The sequence below is a fragment of the Salvelinus alpinus genome, chromosome 5 (assembly GCF_045679555.1).
Source record: "Salvelinus alpinus chromosome 5, SLU_Salpinus.1, whole genome shotgun sequence".
In the NCBI taxonomy this organism is placed as follows: Eukaryota; Metazoa; Chordata; class Actinopteri; order Salmoniformes; family Salmonidae; genus Salvelinus; species Salvelinus alpinus.
The window spans coordinates 69,870,732-69,897,710 of NC_092090.1; the positions used below are offsets into that span (position 1 = coordinate 69,870,732).

Genomic DNA, 26,979 nt, shown 5'->3' on the forward strand with positions numbered 1-26,979 from the left:
CGATTCCAACAGAGATCATGACGACACACAGCGTAAATATATATATTGATTGCAATTATTCCCGAATGAGTGAACGTTCATGTGCAAAGGATTAGCATTTAAATTATTATAATTATCAACTGTGTAGTGTCTTTTGTCTTTCGCGCCCTTCTCAGTCCCTTTGTCTACCAAGCGTCATACCGGTTTAGTCCACTAGGGAACCTCCCCTATCATTTCCTTGTAACCATACCTACTGTTTGTTTGTTATTCATTTCTGTGATTATTTAGTTAGTTAGTAAATAAATGATTAAGACAATTGATGTATGGATGATTATTAGCAAAGACTGGGTTCGTGCAGATAACCAACAATTTGCGACGTTTGGAATGAGACTAGCGTGAGGTAAAGAATAATTAATTAAAAGACTAATTGATCAGATATTAAAATATCTGAAGAGTTATATTAGGAAAATTATAACTTTGTAATCTGAAGATGTTCCTTGGTGCCCCGACTTCCTAGTTAATTACAATTACATGATTAGTTTAATCGCGTAATAATAATTAAAGAGAATTGATTTGATAAAATAACAGTCTTCAATTTAATGATGCCAAAGACACGAAACTACCGTAGCTGAATAAAGTACTGAGTCACAATTTATCTCCTTGGACCTCACTACCCCTCTTGCCCACAGTGTCAGATCTATCACTAACTCAACTGACTGTATGGAGCTGAATGATGGGAAGGGCCTTGCTGCAGCTATAGTATAGTTACTGTGGGAGATGGTGAACCTACGAGCCGTTGTAGGGACAGTTTACCCTGGGTTGTACCAAGAGAGAAGGAAGTATTAACTGTATTCATAAATCCCCCTGAAACTTACATCTGGCCTCCCAGACAGGAGCCTCTGTGGGCAGTAATAAGGAATAAAATGCTGCTGGCATGAAATAGATATGTCCTTCCTGTGTCCCATCAGAAGAGCGTGTGTGCGTACATGTGAGTGTCAGGGTGCTTTATCAGTGCAAGCCAGCTGTGACTTCATACACTCTCATGCCTCTGAGTGACTAGTAGCACAGTCTCACCAACCACTCCTGCCACGAACACACGCAAAGGTAAGTCACCATCTCCTAACCATAACAAGACCATTACACCTTTCAGTATGACCATAACTTTACTGTTTTATTAGGCTGTCTCAGTGTATGATTGGAGAATGGTCTCAGATGTCTGAATAACCTGTCAAAGAGAAGTTTTTCTTCCAGCAGTAGTTGTAGAGAACTACTGTGGTGTATAATTGAACTGGGTAACACTTCATTTTAAGGGGTCCTTTTTACAGTGTAATTACATATTACATATGTAATTACACTAACAAGTATTGTAATTGTAATAATTCATAGTTACACTTTAATAACATGTAAACTGGTGGTAATTGCAGTCTGTAATTACAGGGTTGTAACAATGAATGCTTCTTACCGTGCTTGTTACAAATGTTAAAGTTTCCGATTCACCCTGCACAAACCACATAAGTGTTAGCCAATTGAAAACCGACCACCTCATTGACACAACTCTGCAATAAAGATCTGGAGTCTGAGTCCCAGGCCCAATGGCAAAAACGGGTTTACAAACGGTTCACGTCAAAAAATACTTTAAATTGTTAAATAATGGGTCAATACCTTTAAGCACCAATTATTTATTTTTAGACACGTTACATTGTAGGTCTAAGAAGCTTGTTTGAATAATGGTTTCAGTGGCGATTTTAGCATGTAAATGTTGGTGGGGCAACAGAAAAAAATTGTGGGATGCATGCCAGCAAAGCCACAACACAACACTAAACAATACATTAATTGCACTATACACTGCGACAGCTGAACCTTGTCTGGCAGCGAAACAGTTAATTCAGCCTCATTTTCTGCCCTTTAAAAAAACATAGCTGATATGGCTGACTTGCTTAAACAAATGTGGTTTCTACTGACAATTGAGATGTACAAACTATGCATAAGGGGACGACAAGCGAATAAAAGGCTATCCGTAATTTTGATTAAGACATCAATGAGCGAGCTAGGACAGACGTAGTCAGAACTATTTGTTCAGCACTTTTGACATGTACAGCGATAGAATTCAGAACATGGGCTGTTTTTACATTGTTCTCCCTGTACACCAAGTCAGAACTGTGAGATAAATAAAGGGGGCATATAAGCAGAGAATGAAAGCTTTTACAATATTCTATGATTACATTTCTCAAAAACAGGTTACAGGATACATGTGCACCACCAAGTCAGAACAGTAGGCAAAATTAAGAGGTGAAAATAGACCAAATTATTAGGGTGAGGCACATGGGCTACCAACAGCTTACTACACAACATACACTTTGTATTACTTTATTAGCTACATATACATATCTCCCTGGCATATTACATCATTTATGCAGCAGCATACAATACATTTTTGGACTCACCACTCATTTTTGAATTTGCGATTTCCAACTTGTTGTCTCATGTTTATGACCAATGGCAGATGAGCACATACACATTTTATCTATAATTTCTCTTAATTATTTATCTTCATATGACAAGGATTAAAAAGGATTTGCCAGTAGATTGTCAACTTCATTCATGATGATGACTGCTAGCTAAGATTTTGAAAGTATGATGTTGACATGATCAGTCCAATCAAAGCTACTGTACATATAACATGATTTGACGTTATTTTATCTGTGGCCAGTGACCTTGAGCCTTGTTGGATGGGCACTTCTAACGTAACTCTATGGCAGCACCCAAGGGGATTGCATTTTCTAAATCTACCATTAGACTTGGCGGTGACGTAGTATCCCCAGAACACTGAGCCAATCACGGCGCAACACTACATATTTTCTGCTGGCTTGCCCCACCACCACAGAAGCACTGAGCTAGGCTGAAACACTTGCATTTTGGAGCTGCTTTACTCAAGGAAACAAAAAAGAGACCATGTTTGCAAGCGAATTTATTAACTCAATGATATATATATTTGTTCATTGTTTGCAAACTGATATGTGACACATATTAATGGCAAAATAACATGCAAAACAGGCAAGCCCATTTTCTTCCCAAAACATTTGGGGCAGAGCCCCACCTGCGTCGCCACTGAATGGTTTATAAATGCACTTAAAATGGTCATAAGACCATAATGTAACCTTGCAAGGGTTTCACTGTTGAGGAACATTCTCACTTTTGGATGGGATGCATTGGTGCAATTATTTATTTATCCAAGAATGAAGGTGTCATGTCAAGATCTGCCCTTCTGCTCAACTTAGACGAAATAAAGAAGTTCTCGAACCTCCCCTCAGGAGTTGACGCTGACATCATGTAACAGTGAGCAAAGAACGGGCGGAGGTCAGTTTGCAAAATCCAGACACGATTGCTGAGAAAGTGTTGTAGGTCAAAAACGTCATCGCAGGAATGAGAAAGTAAGTTTTCCATGCAATTTGTTTAGCCTTTTTTGATACTTGAATTTAGCATAGTAGGTAGTTATTTAGGTATCCCTGTACCCCAAGGGTATTACCCGAACGAGAGCACGAGCTGTTCTGGATGACTGTGTGATAACGCTCTCGGTAGCCAATGTGAGCAAGACCTTTAAACAGGTCAACATTCACAAAGCCGCGGGGCCTGATGGATTACCAGGACTTGTAATCAAAGCATGCGCGGACCAACTGGCAAGTGTTTTCACTGACATTTTCAACCTCTCCCTGACTGAGTCTGTAATACCTACATGTTTCAAGCAGACCACCATAGTCGAAGGTAACCTGCCTAAATGATTACCGCCCCTGTAGCACTCACATCTGTAGCCATGAAGTGCTTTGAAAGGCTGGTCATGGCTCACATCAACAGCATCCTCCCGGATACCCTAGACCCACACCAATTCGCATACCGCCCCAACAGATCCACAGATGACGCAATCTCAATTGCACGCCACACTGCCCTTTCTCACCTGGACAAAAGGAACACCTGTTCATTGACTACAGCTACATCACTGTTCATTGACTACAGCTCAGCATTCAACACCATAGTGCCCACGAAGCTCATCACTAAGCTAAGGACCCTGGGACTAAACACCTCCCCCTGCAACTGGATCCTGGACTTCCTGACGGGCCACCCCCAGGTGGTAAGGGTAGGCAACAACACGATTCTTAACACTGGGGCCCCTCAGGGGTGTGTACTTAGTCCCCTCCTGTACTCCCTGTTCACCCACGACTGCGTGGCCAAACACGACTCCAACACTATCATTAAGTTGCTGACGACACAACAGTGATAGGCCTGATCACCGACAATGATGAGAAAGCCTATGGGGAGGAGGTCAGAGAACCGTCAGTGTGGTGACAGGGCAACAACCTCTCCCTCAATGTCAGCAAGACAAAGGAGCTGATCATGGACTACAGGAAAAGGCAGGCCAAACTGGCCCCCATTAACATCAACGGGGCTGTAGTGGAGCGGGTCGAGAGTTTCAAGTTCCTTGGTGTCCACATCACCAACGATCTATAATGGTCCAAACACACCAAGACAGTCGTGAAGAGGGCATGACAAAACCTTTTCCTCCTCAGGAGACTGAAAAGATTTGGCATGGGTCCCCAGATCTTCAAATAGTTCTACAGCTGCACCATCGAGAGCATCCTGACCGGTTGCATCACTGCCTGGTATGGTAACTGCTCGGCATCTGACCGTAAGGCGCTACAGAGGGTAGTGCGTACGGCCCAGTACATCACTGGGGCCAAGCTTACTGCAATCCAGGACCTATATAATAGGCAGTGTCAGAGGAAAGCCCATAAAATTGTCAGAGACTCCAGTCACCCAAGTCATAGACTGTTTTCTCTGCTACCGCACGGCAAGCGGTACCAGAGCGCCAAGTCTTGGACCAAAAGGCTCCGTAACAGCTTCTACCCAAGCCATTAGACTGCTGAACAACTAATCAAATGGCCACCCCCCCCCCCCCCTCCAATTGTTTTGTTCACTGCTGCTACTCGCTGTTTATTATCTATGCATAGTCACTTCACCCCTATCTACATATACAAATTACCTCTAACCTGTACCCCCGCACACTGACTCGGTACCAGTACCCCCTTTATATAGCCTCGTTATTGTTGTGTTATTGTTATGTTATTGTGTTACTTTTTATTATTTTTTACTTTAGTTTATTTGGTAAATATTTTCTTAACTCTTCTTGAACTGCACTGTTGGTAATGGGCTTGTAAGTAAGTATTTCACGCTAACGTCTACACTTGTTGTATTCGGCGCATGTGACAAATAAAGTTTGATTTGATACATACCCAGCATGTTAACGTTAGCTAGCTATATACTTGTGTCAACACAAACACTATTATTGCTAGCTGGATAACAGAACAACTGGCTAGGTAGCAGCTTGGTCTAGCTAGCTGTATGCCTAAACTATAGAAATCATGATGACGATAAATACGGGTAAAGTGTCTATGCTAAATTATCATACATTATTTTTCTCTACCACAGATTCCCACAAGGCTTCAGACTCCATGATGGGAAAATGCTTACAAAAAAAAAACTGATGAAGACAGTCAGAGACAGAGTTGTCGATTTCTATTGTTACTTGTAATGTTAAAAATTAAGAAATAGACAATCCCATTTTTCTAAATTAGCTAGCTATCTAGACTACTCGCCATACTAGAGGCTACAGATTTGAGTCACCACTAAAATTGTTATTTTTATGTTATTGAGTAAGCCTATATCTTTGCTTAATCTAATTAATTAATGTATTAATCTAACAATAAAAATACTTGTTATTTTGAAAGAAATGTCGGGTTTTTTACATGTTGCAATAAAGTTGACTAAAGTAGAAGCTCATCTTTTGTTTGTAGGTATTTTCACTTGGTAATGAGTAATAAGTCATTATATAGAACTTGCTCACAGGTAAGTATAAAGTTACACTTAACTTTAAATAGCAAAATCCTGTGTAACAACTAGCGACAACCTTGTACTTATGCAGATATTACAGATATGTACTCTGTGGTGTATTACTGTGTTGATTTTCTGACTTGGATGACGCTTTCAGAAGCTGATGATTCGATTGTCAGAATGGGTAACATACTTTGTAGGTACACAATAATTACAAGTAAGTACACCTCAAGATATACTTCATTTTAACTAGCTAAATCCTGTGTAACACCTAGTAATTACATTGTACTTATGCATGTATTACATGTACTCTGTGATATACTTGTGGGTTTAACCTCTCACTTGGATGGCAAGGAGGTTCAGGTTGTCATAATGGGTAATGTATTTTATTTATTTTTTATAATCTGGGATGACACTCGTATGGAAGAGCCCAGTCAGTGAGGTTGACCTTTATCTGATCTGTTTTTGTAAACTCAACCAAGTTAACCCAGATGGTACACTTTGTGGGAGAAAGTGCTAGCAACAACATTGAGTGGAGATTTTGAAGAGTGTGCATTCACGGATAGGTAATTCGAGTCTATTGAGCCTCCAACCGTTGTAGTCTCAGACACCCAGAGCATCTGTCCACAAGGGGTTACAACCTTGTGATAGTCAGTACTGAATCAGATGCAGCTGAGAAGAAACTAAACACTAAATTGGTGAATTTAGTGGAAACTTGCCCATTTGTAACAGGCATGGTAACAAGCATTTGTTGTTACACCGCTGTAATTACAGACTGCAATTACCACCAGCTACATGTTGTTATTACAGCGTAACTATGAGTTATTACAATTAACTACAATACTTGTTACAGTGTAACTACACGTGTAAATGTAGTGTTACCCTGAATTGTTATTAAGATCAAAGGTTAGATGTCATTTTCAAATCCTCAAAATAAACATTACACAGTAGTAACTCGTTCTTCCGTACATGGTTAGATGTTAGTTATGTTTATAATATTAGGTTAACACTAACTCCAACTTTAACTGTTACATGGAGAGGGGCAGGTGATCTGCCTGACCCTGAAACGCTGTCCCAAATTGTGAATCCTCACTGTCCCTATTTTCTCACAAGTTATTTTATTTAACAAGGGGACTATTCCAGTGTTGTTACCCATCACTTTTTTTTCAAGAATTCAAACTAGCATCTTTGGCACCCGCTCTCCGGAAATATGTATTCCTTTGCGTGGCTATCTCCCTTGCTTGGAATGACATGTTCTCTTTTAATGACTGATTTCTCACACTAAAATGATATCTACATCCCTCACATGGCAGAGACGTCCACAGACATGAGTTGTAATTGTTTCCCCTCCACCGTTTCAGTATGACATATCCTCTCTCTCTCTCCAGAGTTGACAGTGAGGATGAGGGGGTTCCTGCCATGTGTGACCCCACTCCTGGGTCTTCTCATCTTGTTGACCCCAGGGAGGGTTCAAGGATCATCAAGCTGTCCCCTGTACTGCTCCTGTCATGGTGCTCAGGTAGACTGCAGCAGCCGTGCCATCACCACCTCTTTCTTACCCTCCCGCTTCCCTCCTGCCACCACCGAGCTCCGTCTCCACGACAACCAGCTGACCACGCTCCCAAACAGCCTTCTGGACTTCCTCTCCTCCCTCCGCTCCGTGTCGCTCCACGGAAACCCCTGGGCGTGTGACTGCGGTGTGCTCTACCTGCGTGCCTGGCTGCTCCGACAACCTGCCAACTACACCAGCCACAGCAACATCACCTGCAGTTCCCCTCCCCGCCTGCGAGGGAGGCTGGTGGTCTACCTGGCTGAGGAGGAGGTGCTGGAGTCCTGTCACTACTGGTACTGGGACTTGGCACTGGCCTCCCAGGTGTGTTTGTTTGTGTTTGTGGCGGTGCAGGCGGGGCTGCTGGCTGCTGTGGTCGTGTTCCTGAGGAGGTTTGAGAGCCTGTCCCGCGAGGCCCGGAGGACCACAGAGGAGAGCTTTGCTGTGGGGGGAGGGGCTTACGAGTAATGAGTATAGTGAGTATGAGCCCATGAAGGACAGCATCATCTGACGAGGGGAAGGGAGGGCCAGGTAGGCAAGGAGAGAGAAGAGGGAGAGGAGACACTTGAAGGGGACAAGCTGGTGAGCAATAAAATGATGGAGACCTTTCAGGTCTGTGGTAAGAAAAGATTGAGGATGAGGAGAAAAGGACTTGTTAGATTCACTGGAAACTGGAGATTCCAGAGAAACTCGCAGGACAAGAAATTAGGCTAAATCGAAGTGGTTCTGCATCTATTTTCAGAGACTTCTTGCAATGTGTTTGTTGGTTACATCAGTCAATAACGCTGTTAGAATAATATATCATGCTATGAATCAATAGTACATAGAATATAACATTTAATTTACATTTAATAATGCTGTTTTGTGTCATTGTTTTAAAGCTGCTATTTATAATTTATTTAGATAGCAATAATAAAACAAACAATTGTAAATGGGTGCATTTTTAAAGGTTTCGGATGAATATATACTGAACAAAAATATAAACGCAACATGCAACAATTTCAAAGATTTTACTGAGTTAGAGTTCATATAAGGAAATCAGTCAATTGAAATTTCACATGACTGGGAATACAGATATGCATCTGTTGGTCACAGATACCTTTAAAAAAGGATCAGAAAACCAGTCAGTGTCTGGTGTGACCACCATTTTCCTCATGGAGCGCAACACATCTCCTTCGCATAGAGTTGATCCGGCTGTTGATTGTGTCCTGTAGAATGTTGTCCCACTCCTCTTCAATGGTTGTGAAAACTTTCTGGATATTGGCGGTAACTGTAACATGTTGTACACGTCGATCCAGAGCATCCCAAACATGCTCAATGGTGCAATGGGTGACATGTCTGGTGAGTATGCAGGCCATGGAGGAACTGGAACATTTTCAGCTTCCAGGAATTGTGTACAGATCCTTGCGACATGGGGCCGCTCATTATCGTGCTGAAACATGAGGTGATGGCAGCGGATGAAAGGCACGACAATGGGCCTCAGGATCTCATTACGGTATCTCTGCATTCAAATTGGCATTGATAAAATGCAATATTGTTCATTGTCCATAGTTTATGACTGCCCATTCCATAACCCCACCGCCACTATGGGGCAATCTGTTTACAACGTTGACATTAGCAAACCGCTCGCCCACACAACACCATACGTGATCTGCGGTTGTGAGGCCTGTTGGACGTACTGCCAACATCTCTAAAACGACACTGGAGATGGCTTATGGTAGAGAAATTAACATAACACTTTCTGGCAACAGCTCTGGTGGACTTTCCTCCAGTCAGCATACCAATTGCACGCTCCCGCAAAACTTGAGATTGTGTTTTGTTACAAAACTGCACATTTTAGAGTGGCCTTTTAATGTTTACAGCACAAGGAGCATCTGTGTAATGATCATGCTGTTTAATCAGCTTTTGATATTCCACACCTGTCAGGTGGATGGATTATCCTGGCAAAGGAGAAATGCTCACTAACAGGGATTTAATCAAATTTATGCCCAAGGTTTGAGAGAAATAAGCTTTTTGTGTGTATGGAAAATTTCACAGATCTTTTATTTCAGCTCATGAAACATGGGACCAACACTTTACATGTTGCGTTTATGTTTTTGTTCAGTGTAATTACAATATGATGGTGAATCAGCACAATTTATATTTATTTGTAATACATGTTTGTGTTTATGTATTTTGATACAGCACGTTAGCTATTGGCTATTTTCTATATTTTATTTGGACGTTTTCATTATATAACATTCCTAATTCAGCCCATTAAAAATGACATTGGAAATATGTTTGTGAATTTTCATTCCAGTCGGAATAGAAGCTTGTCTAATTGCCTGCAATGACATCCGTTTTTTAGACCTAATAACTACAGCCAGAGCCATGTATTTCTACTCTATACATGGATCTAACTACAATAGGCTATTCCATATACTTCCACACAGCGCAGTGTAGACACCATTATACACATACACAGTATAGCTTTGTCATAATAGCTATTGTTTGTCAGTTTCATCACATAAAACATAAATATTCACGGGATCATTCAAAAATATTGCAATGCATAAAGCAATAGCTTGCGGAATAAAGTTTTAAGGAAGGAACTTTCCATAGCTCTGTCTGTGTCAGAACACAACGATTCATGTTGTTTACACGTGAGCTTCAGTGGAAAATTAGCTAGCATAATGGTGAACACTTTTGAACTTCTCTATCAAACATATTTGAACATATACAGTGCCAGTCAAAAGTTTGGACACACCTACTCGTTCAAGGGTTTTTCTTTATTTTTACTATTTTCTACATTGTAGAATAATAGTGAATACATCAAAACTATGAAATAACACATATGGAATCATGTAGTACCCAAAAAAGTGTTAAACAAAATATATTTTAGATTTTAGATTCTTCAAAGTAGCCACCCTTTGCCTTGACAACAACTCTTGACATTTTGTCAACCAGCTTCATGAGGAATGCTTTTCCAACAGTTTTGAAGGAGTTCCCACATATGCTGAGCACTTGTTGGCTGCTTTTCCTTCACTCTGCCGTCCAACTCATCCGAAACCATCTCAATTGGGTTGAGGTCGGGTGATTGTGGAGGCCAGGTCATCTGATGCAGCACTTCATCACTCTCCTTCTTGGTCAAGTAGCCCTTACACAGCCTGGAGGTGTGTTTTGGGTCATTGTCCTGCTGAAAAACAAATGATAGCGCAAACCAGATCGGGTGGCATATCACTTCAGAATGCTGTGCTATCCATGCTGGTTAAGTGTGCCTTGAATTCTAAATAAATCACTGACAGTGTCACCAGAAAAGCCACACCATCACACCTCCTCCTCCATTCTTCACGGTGGGAACCACACATGCGGAGATCATCCGTTCACCTACTCTGCGTCTCACAAAGACATGGCAGTTGGAACCAAAAATCTAAAATTTGGACTCATCAGACCAAAGGAGAGATTTCCACCGGTCTAATGTCCATTGCTCGTGTTTCTTGGCCCAAGCAAGTCTCTACTCTAAAAAGTTGATGTTGAGATCTGTCTGTTACTTGAACTCTGTGAAGCATTTATTTGGGCTGCAATCTGATGTGCAGTTAACTCTAATGAACTTATCCTCTGCAGCAGAGGTAACTCTGGGTCTTCCATTCCTGTGGCGGTCCTCATGAGAGCCAGTTTCATCATAGCTCTTGATGGTTTTTGCGACTGCACTTGAAGAAATGTTCAAAGTTCATGACATTTTCTGGATTGACTGACCTTCATGTCTTAAAGTAATGATGGACTGTTGTTTCTCTTTGCTTATTTGAGCTGTTCTTGCCATAATATGGACTTGGTCTTTTACGGAATAGGGTAACTATTGTTCTACAATGTAGAAAATAGTAAAAAGAAAGAAAGACCCTGGAATGAGTAGGTGTGTCCAAACATTTGACTGGTACTGTATATATATATATTTTTTTAATATATATAATTTAGCCAAACAAGGTGGAAATTTATGACTGGGATATACTTTACAGACTAACAACATGAAACATGGTCAAATAGCTCAAACTGAGTGATTACATTTATTTAGCTTTGCACCATAGTTTTTCCACCCCAAAAATTATCACACTTCCTGAATGTGGTGTCATTGTAGGAAGGGGTTGTTTTCTTAAATGGAGAATTACAACTAACAGGATGGAAAGTGATATCAGGGGCATACAGAAAAATCTTTAAATAATAAATACAATAAATCATGAAAAAAACTTTATTGATGAAAGAGACTTTAACTAGGACTATAAAATAATGAAGAAAGATTTTAAACATTGTATTATTTTATCGCTTATATTTCTTGTGGAAGTTGATAACACCTGGGGACATGGCAAAAACTGCAACATCCACTGACTAAAGCTTTGGAAATGCAGAAAATTCCCTTTCAGGATCCATATCTTGGTCTTTTTAAGGTAAAGGACACCTGAATTTATATTTATAGCCTTTTGGAATCCACATTTTACACTAAATATGAACTGATATTTCCTGGGGACAGAAAAGGAACCACATTGTAGGAATGACCCATCTAGCTGTTTAGGCTCTTCCTACCAGTTGTGTGTTCAAAACCAGTTAGCAACGCATTAATATCAAGTACCGACATACAGTATTTAAATGGGTACTTGCTTCACTCACTTCTTTGTCAATGTTACGCTCTCTTTGTGCGATACATACTGTAGAATTCCTGTCTGTTGAGTGCTGTGAGATGGGGCGACTGAGGAAGAGGCACAACTGGAAGGGACAGAAGCAGGATGTTTCCGAAGAAACGGCCCTGACCAAGAAACAAAGGAAACATCTGCAGAAAGTCCTGGAGGTCAAAGAGAAGAAATCCAAGATAACATGTTACATCTGCCTTCTCCGAGCCAGACCAGCCCAGTTTCCGTTGGTGTAAAATTATGAGCTGTGTCACTGGAAATAGTTCTGGCCATAAAACACAAAGTACTCTATTCATCATCATCTCCCTCCTTTGATCCCCAGAGGGCAGACATCCTAACCAAGCTGGGTGAGGTGCAGCTGCCTGACTGAACTAAAGCTGCTTTACACCACCTTAATACTGGGCACAGGAGACGAGCAGTACCAGACCCAACTGTAAGGCAGTGGGACTGTGCCATGCCATTGTAGCAGCAGCATTTGGTTTAGTAACACTTTCCATATGCTCAGGTGGGCTGATGAACAGGGAATAGATTAGATGGAGTGATGATGTACTGTAGGCTTGTTTATGATCTGGATTCTGTGGTGTTCTCTCTTTTTCAGGACTGCTGATGAGGTAGTTGACGGAGCCTCAGGGACCAGGATCAGCAGTCTGCGTGGATTCAACAGGAAGAGGAAACAAAGAGCACAGGAAGAGTAGGAGGAAAAGGAGAAGAGTAGTGGTTGGACTAATCTGATGAAGAGGTGGATGATGGAGAATGGAGGTTGAGGCCACTGATGTCCCTGAATCTAAAGAGCCGGCCGCCTCCTGTCAGGAGATTGAGGTGGAGGAGGTGAAAAGGAAAAGAAAGAAGAGAAAAAGGAGGAGAGAAGTCAGGCCCCCTAGTAAAAAGTAGGGGAGGAGAGAGGAGTCAGGCCCTTCTCCCCAGTAAAAAGTAGGGGAGGAGAGAGGAGTCAGGCCCCCTAGTAAAAAGTAGGGGAGGAGAGAGGAGTCAGGCCCTTCTCCCCAGTAAAAAGTAGGAGAGGAGAGAGGAGTCAGGCCCATCCCCGCAGTAAAAAGTAGGAGAGGAGAGAGGAGTCAGGCCCAGCCCCCCAGTAAAAAGTAGGAGAGGAGAGAGGAGTCAGGCCCATCTCCCCAGTAAAAAGGAGGAGAGGAGAGAGGAGTCAGGCCCAGCCCTCCAGTAAAAAGGATGAGAGGAGAGAGGAGTCAGGCCCAGCCCCCCAGTAAAAAGGAGAAGAAGAGAGAAGTCAGGCCCCCCAGTAAAAAGGAGGAGAGGAGAGAGGAGTCAGGCCCATCCCCCCAGTAAAAAGGAGGAGAGAGAAGAGTCAGGCCCTCCAGTAAAAAGTGGGAGAGGAGTCAGGCCCAGGCCCACAGTAAAAAGGAGGAGAGGAGAGAGGAGTCAGGCCCATCCCCCCAGTAAAAAGGAGGAGAGGAGAGAAGAGTCAGGCCCAGCCCAGGCTATCACGCCTCAGGATATGACCCAGATGCAGACACAGGAGGCGGATAGTACAGTTCTCAGATAATTTATTATAACACGGGGGCAGGCAAAGGGCAGGTCGAGGACAGGCAGAGGTTCATAATCAGTTCAGAGTCAGGCAGGTACAGGACGGCAGGCAGGCTCAGCTTGTGCCATGAATTAATACAAAAAATAGCTGATAACTGCAAAACAAACATCCTGGATAACAGAGAGAACCAAACTATTTATTGAACAGCATTTTGATATGCTCGAAAAAGAATCAGATACATCGAAGCGAACAAGAGAAGACCTCTCTTCGGGCTCTGCGAGCGAAACTGAAGGGAAGCCGCCTTCTAAAATTCTAAATATAACTTTGGAGGGGGAGGTTTTTATAACTGTCTCCAGAAGATAGAGCATTGCTTTCAAGCTTGGGTGAGCAGTTAAAAAAACAGGATCTTTAGCCTGGGCTACTGGTGGAGGATGAGGCCTTAAAAACAGGAATGAATTACAGTAATAAAATGGAAGAAATACAAGTGGAAAGTCAGATATTGAAAACTACCGTGGACTCCAGTGGCGACCCGTCATTCAGGGCAGGGTCTCAAACATGGTCTCTTTTTTGTTTTCTTGAGAAAGGCAGCTCCAAAATGCAGGTGTTTCAAATATGATGGAGTCATATTATATTATATTTTGAAAGAGGAAGCAAAATATTTAAACATATGTTGTCTTTTCTGTCTCCTCCGTTTACACTGAATGATTTCTTTCCTAATAACAATAATAATACTAATAATGTAAAAGAAAAACCTGTGTGAAGCCAACTTACAGAAGAGGAATGTTTTGAGGCAATTAACATTTTTCAGTCTGGAAAAACACCAGGGCTTGATGGTACACCAGTAGAGGTACAGTGCCTTGCAAAAGTATTCATCCCCCTTGGCGTTTCTCCAATTTTGTTGCATTACAACCTGTAAATTAAATAGATTTCATGTAATGGACATACACAAAATAATCCAAATTGGTGAAGTGAAAAAAAAAAAAAAGAACTTGTTTAAAAAATATATTTTATAAATAAAACTGAAAAGTGGTGTGTGCATGTGTATTCACCTCCTTTGCTATGAAGCCCCTAAATAAGATCTGGTGCAAACAATTACCTTCAGAAGTCACATAATTAGTTAAATAAAGTCCAACTGTGTGCAATCTAAGTGTCATATGATCTGTCACATGATCTCAGTATATATGTATATATACACCTGTTCTGAAAGGCCCCAGAGTCTGCAACACCACTGAGCAAGGGGCACCACCAAGCAAGCGGCACCATGAAGACCAAGGAGCTCTCCAAACAGGTCAGGGACAAAGTTGTGGAGAAGTATAGATCAGGGTTGGGTTATAAAAAAATATCCTAAACTTTGAACATCCCACGGAGCACCATTAAATCCATTATTAAAAAATGGAAAGAATATGGCACCACAACAAACCTGCCAAGAGAGGGCCGCCCACCAAAACTAATGGACCAGGCAAGAAGGGCATTAATCAGAGAGGCAACAAAAAGACCAAAGATAATGCTGAAGGAGCTGCAAAGCTCCACAGTGGAGATTGGAGTATCTGTCCATAGGACCACTTTAAGCCGTACACACCACAGAGCTGGACTTTACGGAAGAGTGGCCAGAAAAAAAGCCATTGCTTAAAGAAAAAATAAGCAAACACGTTTGGTGTTCGCCAAAAGGCATGTGGGAGACTCCCCAAACATATGGAAGAAGGTACTCTGGTCAGATGAGACTAAAATTGAGCTTTTTGGCCATCAAGGAAAACGCTATGTCTGGCGCAAACCCAACACAAAAATATAATTCATCTCAAATTTCGTGCACAAATTTGTTAGTGAGCACATCTCCTCTGCCAAGATAATCCATCCACCTGACAGGTGTGGCATATCAAGAAGCTGATTAAACAACATGATCATTACACAGGTGCACCTTGTGCTGGGGATAATAAAAGGCCACTCTAAAATGTGCAGTTTTGTCACAACACAATGCTACAGATGTGCAATAGGCATGCTGACTGCACGAATGTCCACCCAAACTGTTGCCAGAGACTTTAATGTTAATTTCTCCACCATAAGCTGCCTCCAACGTCATTTTAGAGAATTTGGCAGTACGTCTAACCAGCCTCACAGCCGCAGACCATGTGTATGGCGTTGTGTGGGCGAGCGGTTTGCTGATGTCAACGTTGAGAACAGAGTGCCCCATGGTGGGGTTATGGTATGGGCAGGCATAAGCTATGGACAACAAACACAATTGCAGATACCATGACGCAATCCTGAGGCCCTTTGTGGTGCCATTCATCCCCCATCATCATGATAATGTACGGCCCCATGTTTCAAGGATCTGTACACAATTCCTGGAGGGTGAAAATGTCCCAGTTCTTCATTGGCCTGCATACTCGTCTGGATTACTGCAACTCGCTGTTGGCTGGGCTCCCTGCCTGTGCCATTAAACCCCTACAACTCATCCAGAACGCCGCAGCCCGTCTGGTGTTCAACCTTCCCAAGTTCTCTCACGTCACCCCGCTCCTCCGCTCTCTCCACTGGCTTCCAGTTGAAGCTCGCATCCGCTACAAGACCATGGTGCTTGCCTACGGAGCTGTGAGGGGAACGGCACCTCCGTACCTTCAGGCTCTGATCAGGCCCTACACCCAAACAAGGGCACTGCGTTCATCCACCTCTGGCCTGCTCGCCTCCCTACCTCTGAGGAAGTACAGTTCCCGCTCAGCCCAGTCAAAACTGTTCGCTGCTCTGGCACCCCAATGGTGGAACAAACTCCCTCACGACGCCAGGTCAGCGGAGTCAATCACCACCTTCCGGAGACACCTGAAACCCCACCTCTTTAAGGAATACCTAGGATAGGATAAAGTAATCCTTCTAACCCCCCCCTCCCCCTTAAAAGACTGAGATGCACTATTGTAAAGTGGTTGTTCCACTGGATATCATAAGGTGAATGCACCAATTTGTAAGTCGCTCTGGATAAGAGCGTCTGCTAAATGACTTAAATGTAAATGTAAATGTACTCACCAGACATGTCACCCATTGAGCATGTTTGGCATGCTCTGGATCGACGTGTACGCCAGCGTGTTCCAGTTCCTGCCAATATCCAGAAACTTCACACAGCCATTGAAGAGAAGTGGGACAACATTCCACAGGCCACAATCAACAGCCTGATCAACTCTATGCAAAGGAGAGGGCAAATGTTGTTCACACCAGTTACTGACTGGTTTTCTGATCCACGCCCCTACCTTTTTTTTAAGGTATCTGTGACCAAAAGATGCATTTCTGTATTCCCAGTCATGTGAAATCCATAGATGAGGGCCTAATGAATTTATTTCAATTGACTGATTTCTTCATATGAACTGTGACTCAGTAAAATCTTTGAAATTGTTGCATGTTGTGTTTATATTTTTGCTCAGTATGATATTTAAAAAAATGTGTAACCTATATCCAAGAAGAGAAACTTAGGCCTTGCTCCAGAGAAATAGAGATATGCCGGTGGCATGCTACGACACCAACACGCACTTCTTTATGTCAGATGTCTACTGCGTCTGCTATTCAGATATACTGTAGATGTACAGGAGGCTAATTCGTAAATTGACTATCAGAATATTTTGTACAAAGATAGGCATTATATTGTTACATTATAGGAGTAACTCTGGTAGGTCTGAAACATTCTTCCTCACCTCAAGTTCAACTGTTGGAGTCAGTTTGAGCACCAGTGCACACTGCCTTCATATTATAGGCTTGCCGTAGCTAAAGCTTAATAAAAGCCAGAACACACCAAACCTTCACAAAACGTTCTAAAATGTATTAGGGTAATATCAAAAGTAAGTCAAGCCATTGTTTATAGGGAAAATACGAGCAGGCTATTATATTGCGGAAAACAGAGCATTACAGTTGGAACTTAATTTTGCCAAAGAAACTGGCTCAACAGAAACAAAACACTTACGAACTGGTTTAAACTTTCACAAACGTTTTGAACAGGCCATATTGCAGCAATTACCAACAAAGGCAAGTGCCAATCATACCCAACAAATGAAAGAAATAGGCTAATGTGATTTATTTTACAACAGACCTACTTATAACCTATCGTAAACTAATAATAATTATAAAACAAATGATTATAAATAAATGTAAGTTCCAAAATTGCATCACCTAAATAGGGAGTTCCACGGTAACCTGCCTTCTTCTCATCTTAGTCCACTACAATATTAAAAAGTATATTAAATTCCCCTTGTAGGCGTTTCACTACAGACATACTCTTTTTCCTCTCTTCTGTTTTACTTCAATGAAAAAGGCCTCCATCTTGGAATTATATTTGGATGAATGTGAGCATGCCTACGGAAAACTTTTTAAGTAGCCTAATCAGATGAAAACATTGTGACTGGTTGTCTTTATGCCACATATAAATGGTAATACATTTAAAAAGTTAAAAGATAAATATTTAGGCTGTATTGAAGCGTTAGGTTCTAGGTGTGCGAGGAATGGGCGCTCGGATTGGAGAGGAGGCAGAGCATGTGTTAAACTTTCCGGAATAACTGGGCCTGCCGGGAGCATACGGAGAATGATGATCTGCAACAGACTGCGCATTCAGTATCAGAAGTAAAAATACAGCCAGACTGGCCTGTTACTGTGCCTTTCTAGACATTATAAACTGTCGAGAGTAGACCCACAACTGATCTAAATCGAATGAAACATTAAAATCGCATGACTTTTGCGCTGTTATTCAACTGACATTTTCACTGCAGCCTAGAGTAGAATGTTGTACTCACTTGAAAACAATAATGCAATTATTCAATGCATTGTGGTGTTGTCGGTTAGTCTAGTTAGGATACTCGTACTGTCCCTAAACAAGATCAATAGAGGAGATTTTTTAGCTGTGTGTCTCATGTCTTCACTGTTCTTTCATGCTCAGTGATGCAGCTGGCCTCAGCTGTTCTTACTTGTCGATTCATGTTAAACATTTATGCAACTTTGAACGCTTTTATGTGTGGTATGATTGCTAGTTAGTCTATTGCAGATCTGGACAAATGATCCACCTACCACTATTGTTACGTTGAATGTTGGATAGACCGTTAGACTGGTAGACTATACTGACCTGTGGTATAGTAAAAGTTAGCACTTGGAAAAGCGTAGTGCATAATGGAAGTACCAAAACACCCTTGACATAGGGGAGGCGCATGTAAGCAGAAGAGGAAATTTGGCTAGGATGGAAGAAATGATATAGTAAAACTTGCAAAAGAGTGAATGTAAACCAGGGAACAAACGCACTACCCTCCCCTGTGCCCAATAAAGAAAACGACACCCTCTCCAAAGCAAAACATTTTCTTTGACAACCCTCCCCTATTTTGGACCCCCCTCATTAAATTGCAATCTGTCCATTATTATTCTTCATTTTCTCCCTATTTCTCTCATCTCAGTCCTCTTGTCTGCGTACTGCCAGTAGATCCATAAAGCTAAGCACCAGGATGTGGCCAAGACCTGGCCTCACATCTAAGACTGAGGACACTGATACTGACACTGTTGCATGCCAAGCACCCACAACCAAACCAGCCATACTACTACAGTGCCCACAACCCAACCCCATTACCTATACCAGACAACAAACGATATTTTGACTGTTCTGTAAAGAAGGGTTCAGGGGAAGGGGAAGTCTTTTACTTGGACCATGTGTCCTTCTCTGGTTGTACTTTGATGGATTTTTAAGACTGACCGTGCTCGTCTAAATCCTGGTGATTAGAATGTTGAACAGAAGAAAAATCGATGTGGATCTCTTTTTGAAGATGAAGCCTGACACACATTTGAAAAAAGCTTTTTTTTGTGTGAATATATTTATATTAAAAACAGATTGACAGATTTTGCTGTGCATCTTTCAGGACTGCTTCTCCAGATATTGCACCAGGGTAAGGTCTTCATTCTTCAGGCTTTGGTAGAAGTACTTCTGTGCTTCATCCCCCTTCCTGATGATCATGGTCAGTAGAGCCTCATTCTACCGGACCTCCGTGGCTTTGCTGTTCACCTCCTCGATCTCCTCTTCATTCAAAACCCCAATATCACGGAGGGTGCTGAGGATAGGACGTAGGAGGTTTATTCTTTTCTCCAGCTCCCTCCGGTGTTTCAGCAGGAAACTAAAATGGCTAGGAGGAGGAGCAGCCATGGGGCTGTGATGTGACACTGCTCGTGACAGAGAGGTAAGAGAGAAAGAAACAGAGTAGACCGAGACAAATTAAAAGTGCAGTACTCAGCTTTCTGCATCATGGATGTTTTCTAAGTTATGTTGTCTTCTATATTTTCATATAGAAGACAATTTGTATCCAGACTTATTTGCACCCTTGATAAAGATGATCAAAAAACACTGTATAAAATAGTTACAAATACTGTAAAAAAAAAAAAAAAAAAGGGAAATTATATTATTTTATACTAGAGCAAGAGATAGAGGTCAAAATTATTACCAACCCTGTTGTCAATACCTTTCAATACCTCACCTTGCGAGGAAAACAACACAATGGGAGGGATCTTAGACCATTCCTTTGTACATAATCTTTGCAGATATCCTTTGTCTACGCTTATGGATTGCCATCTTCAATTCAAACCACAGGTTTTCAATAGGGGTTCAAGTCCAGATACTGACTTGAAATCTTTTTGGATTTGGGGGGTTATCTTGCTGGAAGATCCACTTGCGGCCAAGTTTCAGCCTCCTGGCAGTGCCAACCAGGTTTTTGGCTAAAATGTCCTGGTACTGGGTAAAGGTTGACCTTAACAAGGGCCCCAGGACCAGTGGAAGCAAAATAGCCCCATAATGTCAAAGATCCACTGACTAGTAAGCTACATAACTAAGGTGGCTGTGTTCTAAATTGGGAGTGATTTTACAGCTTGCATTGATGGTATAAATAGTTAGATTACAAATAAATAAAACATACTTTACCAGGATAGCATTTTGTCGGACAGAGATCTCTTTGGTCCTTGCTATCTGGAATCCTTGGGACATCCCTACCTGATTGATGTTGACATTTTAAATGGTTATGGTAAGGTTTAGGTAAGGGTTAAGGTTAGAGTTAGGGTAGGGGTTAGGGTTGATCAGTAGAAATAGTACCATGGATAGTACACAGTGCCTACAGAATGTATTCACACCCATTTACTTTTTCACATTTGGTTGTGTTACAGCCTGAATTTAAAATGGATTAATTGTATATATTTTTTTGTCACTGGCCTACACACAATACCCCATAATGTCAAAGTGGAATTATGTTTTTCGAAATGTTTACAAATCAATACACATTGGAAATCTGAAATGTCTTGAGTCAATACGTATTCAACTCCTTTGTTATGGTAAGCCTAAATAAGTTCAGGAGTAAAAATGTTCTTAACAAGTCACGTAATAAGTTGCATGGACTCACTCTGTGCAATAATAGTGTTTAACATGATTTTTGAATGACTACCTCATCTCTGTACCCCACACATACAATTATATGTAAGGCCCCTCAGTCGAGCAGTGAATTTCTAACACAGATTTAACCACAAAGACCAGGGAGGTTTTATTGCAACACAACACATTACTGAGTACCCCCCTCCATATTTTCAAGTATAGTGGTGACTGCATCATGATATGTGTATGCTTGCAATTGTTAAGGACTGGGGAGTTTCAGGATAGAAAATGGAAAATGCTTGGAATGGCGCTAAGCACAGGCAAAATTCTGGAGGAAAACCTGGTTCAGTTGGCTTTCCACTAGACACTGGGAGATTATTTCACCTTTCAGCAGAACAATAACCGAAAACACAAGGCCAAATCTACACTGGAGTTGCATACCAAGAAGGCAGTGAATGTTTCAGAGTGGCCAAGTTACAGTTTTGACTTAAATCTACTTTAAAATCTATGGCTAGACCTGTAAACGGCTGTCTAGCAATTATCCACAACCAATTAGAGAGAGCTTGAAGAATTAAGAAAATAGTAATGGGCAAATGTTGCAAAATCCAGGTATGGAAAGCTCTTTGAGGCTTACCCAGAATATGTATATGTGAATATGTAAATTGATATTTCTGTATTTCATTTTCAATACATTTGCAAAAAATATCTAAAAACATGTTTTCACTTTGTCATTATGGGGAATTGTGTGTAAATGGGTGTAAATAATATATTTAATCCATTTTGAATTTAGGTTGTAACACAACAAAATGTGGAATAAGTCAAGGGGTATGAATACTTTAAGGCACTGTATGTATTCAGAAAAAAATTGCAAGAATTGACATTGCCAACAAACAGAAATGTGTTCAGAAGAAATAAATATACACAGCTACTCCCTTGAAAGAGATCAATCATCTCGAAAACTAAAACAGATAGCTTGCTACTGCACACAGTCCATTTAAAACGTTTTACTTAAAGGGATAGTTGGGTAATTATCTACTTCAGTCAGATGAACTCCTGGATACAATTTTTTTAAATCTCATTGCCAAAATCCCGAACTATCCTTTTAATTAAGGTGAACTGTGCAGCTCTCTGCATCATGACTGTTGGCCTACCTAAGTTATTGTGTTACCTTTTTTTGTTGTTGCCTGGCCTCTTTCAGTATATCCAGAGATATGCTCAGGGCCGTCCCCAGAGTTATCTCAGCAACCTTCTGCGTTGGATAAATACCTTCATCCATTCTTCTGGGATAGAAGGTTCATGCTCATCACACTTTCCACTGAATCACCTTGATTATGTCCTCCGCAAGCTCCTCCACAGCGTCAAACATCTTTTCTGCCATGTTATATCACTAGACGAGGAAGAGGTAAATAATGAAGAACAGTGTAATAACTATTTCAAATCAATTATTATTCCCCAAAAATCGCTATGATATTTCTTTTTTTAAACAGTTTAATCTTTAATTTCAAAATGACCCCAGTTGGTAGGCTAATCCATGTACTGTAGGGTTGTTCCATCCCGAGAATAAATCACTCATCCCGGGTAACCTGGTATTTCCCAAAACCGTAAGTGCCATTCGAAAGCATTATAAAGCATATAAATGTCTGGATTTGATTAGAGCTTCGATCAGCATGAAAATTCTAACCTGATGAACCTATTAAATAGATTTTATAAGCCTCACATTAACGACATTTAATGAGCCCAAGCCCAAAAATGCCCAAATGATTGTGCCATTATCCAATACATATACTGTATGATGTAGGCTACTGCACATTACACACGACAGATTATAAAACGGGTGGGTCTAATTCTGAATGCTGATTGGTTAAAACCGCATTCCAGCCGGTGTCTATTCCACAAATTACCACCGGCTACGGTAAAATTTCTATTTACTCTGTTCCATTTGACTACGCAATCCACTATCTCATCAGCCCGGCCAAGCAATTTATAAACTTGATCTCCACTATAAAAAACATCTAGACATTATTTCACATTTATTTTAGACTAACATTTCATTTTCAACAGCGGAGATTTGTATAAACCTTGCTGTCTGTCTCTCCAACATTTGCAACATTGTTTCAATATTCAAGCCTTCTTTTCGATCTACAGCTGTCCTATAGTAATGAACGCGTCGGGACGAGACAGACAGGCAGGCAGCGTTTCTCAGCCAATTGAAATCATGAATCAGCAGGCATCATTGTTGTGGATATATACAAATGTCAATTGAAAAAATCTATAAAACGAAACGAAGTGCAGCTACTGTAGTTTGCAGTCTTTCCAGCTTCAGTTTGAAGTGATTGTGTTAGCTGTGTTGTTGGCTAGCTCCTCTGAACAACTTTGTACTGACGAGTGAGCACATTTTCTATGCCAGGCAATTGTTACGGGTGTATCCACAAAAAGCTTAAACAAATGCAAATGCAGCTACTTTGCTGTTATTCTGGCTGCATTTTTTTGACGTGACTGTAAGTTAGCTGTAGTTGGCTAGCTAGCAAGCAAGGGATAAGAACGTCGCCAGCCAGTATGGCAATGGAACATTTAGAACGAACGACTGGGTTGCGTCCATAGATCCACAACAAAAAGAATGAACGACTGGGTCGTGTTTCTGGCAACCGAACTAATAGAACGAACAACCAGTCAGCTTAGACAGCAACCGTAGATTTGTGTCGGGTCTATATCTTGTGATAGTATGAATAAATTCATCAAAATAAAAATGTTTAATGGAAATATGTCAATCATTATTTGAATATGTTGGTAACCCGTCGTATAAAATTATAATACCCTAGAAGCCAGTGTTTGGGGGATATAGTGGTACGGTTTTCCTCTTCGACTTCTTCTCGGGCCTAACAACACCCGTGCCAATATATCCTCAAAACACCGGCTTCTCTGGCATTATCACTTAAAGAGAACAAGCAATTCTGGTGCTGCACAGGCAGCCTACAAAGTTATAAGTGTAGGCTAGTGAATATGATTTAAATTTTGAAATAGTAGGCTGACCCATATATACCTTTCATAATATTTCCCTTTGTTAGTAGCTTACCTCCTCTTCCTCGCTTTCAACAGTTACATGAAACATTCAGCAAAAAAACGCTCGCGTCCCTCTTCGAAAAGTCTATTGGTATAAGAAATGCAACAAAAAAAAATGATGTCCAGCAAGCTATTCGAGTCTAGCTTTTCCTGCATGGGACTCCAAGAGCTAAGGAACATTTTTTAAGGAGAGGCCAGCGGAAACACAGGTGCTTGCATATTGCACAAGAGACAGAGGCTATAAATTAGAAGCTTATTATGCATGACCCATCATTGATTAGTTCAATCTAAGGCTAATACTGCATTGAATTTGTTACCTGAAAGAGGTAGGCTAGGACATTTATATATAGGGCTATATATCAATCTAGAACAGGATTATCTATTTTGGATGCAATTTGAATGGAGTTGAGGGAGAGAGAGAAAGACTGCAAGAGAGACTGCTCGCATGTGCACTAATTTAATTAAAGCAACGATAGTTGAGTGATAGGCTGTTTTAAAACTGCAGCTGCAATAAAAATAAAAATCTTAACAATTTAAAAACAAGATGACCCCGAAAGCCAGATGGAAATGGGTAAATTAGACGTGCATTTGGTCTTTATATTACTGTAGCATAGGCTATGCTGCAGGAAATGCAGGCCTTCCTGAAAAAAAGTTTCCATGATGAGATGATAGGTCTACATGCATTGTGAACTGCACTGCATACTGAGATGGGTCTGTCCCCACCCTGAGTGTTGGTTCGTCATGCAGAGGCTGTAGAGAAGCCAGAATTAGAAATCACATATAATTTAACAGTTCAATTTCACACAATGCTGTTCATATAAATAATGTATTCTAATTTACTGGTTTCTCGCAGTTATTTATCCAGGGAAAAGTGAGTGGTTTTGAGCGGTAGGGTACTATGGGGCGAGATGCCCCCTGAGTTAAGACCCCCCCCTTGTAGTTCTCACAAAACCACAAGTTGTCAAAAAAAAATGTTAAAACAGTTCTTCTGGTTGCTACTAGTCTTGATCAACTACAAATGTTATCTGTTTCATCAACATTTTTTAAGTCATTCCATCACCAACAACAAAAATGTAATTTAGAAAAAATTGCATATATAATCCAATGAAGTTAGATCATTTTTGTTTAAATATACATGTAGGGAAGCCTTAAGATAAATCATCCACTTGTTTAGAGAGAATTCTTTTGATTTTGAGTAAAGTAGTAATATGTTAGGTTAGTATGTTGGTGGCAAGATGCCCCCGCCCCTTTATGGTTGATCAATTGTTTCTAGCTGTAATTTAGGCAATGGCTAGCCCAGATAGATAACTAGCAACCTCACAAGCAGAAAGTCTGAGGTGAAACAAATGTTTGGCAGCTAGTTAGCATAACTAATGTCTGCTAGCATAGCTAGCTAGCCCCCAGTTTGCTAGCTAGAAACCTCACTAGCAGAAAGTCTGAGGTGAAATAAATGCTCGCAAACTAGTTAGCATCAGATAATGTGTGCTACCACAGCTAACTAACCCCCAGTTAGCAGGGTTAGGATTAAGGTTAGGGGTCAGATTTAGAATAGGGGCCAGGGTTAGGATTAGAATAGGGGTATGGGTTAGGGTCAGACTAGGGGATGGGTTTAGGGTTAGATTTGGGGTCAGTACTCCACTGTTCCTAAGATACTTTTAATTGTTTTATTTTCAGATGAGAGTTTACAAGAAAATATATGATTGTGGTGGCTATGGCGAAGATGTGCCCACGTTGTGCCCTGAATGCAATTGAAAATGGGTAGGGCATTAAGGCAGCTGCCCGTGCTTTTAATGTGCCACCAAAACCCTGAGGCGCCACCGAGACAAGCAGGCCAAAACCCCAGGCCACAGCCATTTGGGTGAGTTACCAGTCTTCACTGTCTATTTCTAATGTGACCTGGTGAGTCAATAAAATGGAAAGAGACCTTTTCGGACTTACAGCATGGGATGACCAAAAACTTGCCTTTGACCTGGCGGAGAGGATTGGAATCCAAAACACATTCAATAAAGAAAGGCGATTGGTTATATTCCAATTAATTTGTTCGAAAAATTTATAAAATTGCAGGTGTAGAAGCTGTTACTCTCTGCCTTACTGATACTGTGAAAACAGTCTGTCAGAAAACCGTTTGAGTTAAGGAAACCACAACTGCTACATCTACTCGTAGCAGTTGTTTCCTTCATTCAAATGGTATGAGACAGTGAAAGAGAATGACATCTCTGGCCTCATTTATACCTGGTGCTAACATTGGTCCTGTGTCCTAATCTTGTCCACATTCTGATTGTGCCCACATTTTCAGATATGCCTCTTCACATGCCTACACTCCCGAGTGGCGCAGCGGTCTACGGCACTGCATCTCAGTGCTAGAGGTGTCACTACAGACCCTGGTTCGATCCCAGGCTGTATCACAACCGGTCGTGATTGGGAGTCCCATAGGGCGGCACACAGTTGGCCCAGCGTCGTCCGGGTTAGAGCAGGGTTTGGCCGGGGTAGGCCGTCATTGTAAATAAGAATTTGTTCTTAACTGACTTGCCTAGTGAAAAAAGATCCAAATTGGGGTGCCTGTGTAGAAGCAGCCTTATTCGTCCACATTGTGACCAGATTTCCTGGAAATTCAGAGTTACGGCATTATTGAAATGTAAAGGTATTGTTCCCACGTTATAGCGGAGACTGCATTCACGGTAAACACTGCAATGTCAGCTCTGTCCCTGAGCAAGGCAGCCCCCCGCACATCTCTGATTCAGAGGGGTTGAGTTAAATACAGAAAGACACATTTCAGTTGAATCAATTTGTTGTACAACTGACTAGGTATCCTCCTTTCCCTTTCAATAAGAAATTACCTAAAAAGTCTAGCACGATATCACAGATTATCCATTATATTGACCAGATACTCAAGCGGCCGCTCTAACAATGAAGAGAAATGTATTCAAAAATGGAATGCTGTCGGGAAGACTCTAGCCAATGAGAGGGCAGATACACGTGTGAACAACAGGAATGGGCG

General features: G+C 41.3%; 1 long non-coding RNA gene and 1 pseudogene across 1 annotated transcript; one reads left to right on the forward strand and one right to left on the reverse strand.

Moving 5' to 3' along the window:
- The first annotated feature begins 946 nt into the window (after positions 1 to 946).
- On the forward strand, positions 947 to 8,074 carry LOC139576629 (platelet glycoprotein Ib beta chain-like; annotated as a pseudogene).
- An 11,293-nt stretch (positions 8,075 to 19,367) lies between these two features.
- LOC139576632 (uncharacterized) lies at positions 19,368 to 24,299 on the reverse strand. Its single transcript, XR_011675155.1, has 4 exons — positions 23,995 to 24,299; positions 22,090 to 22,308; positions 20,481 to 20,549; positions 19,368 to 19,729 (listed from the first exon to the last, which is right to left on the reverse strand). It is a non-coding gene; the product is annotated as an uncharacterized lncRNA (long non-coding RNA).
- Between the last annotated feature and the right edge of the window lie 2,680 nt (positions 24,300 to 26,979).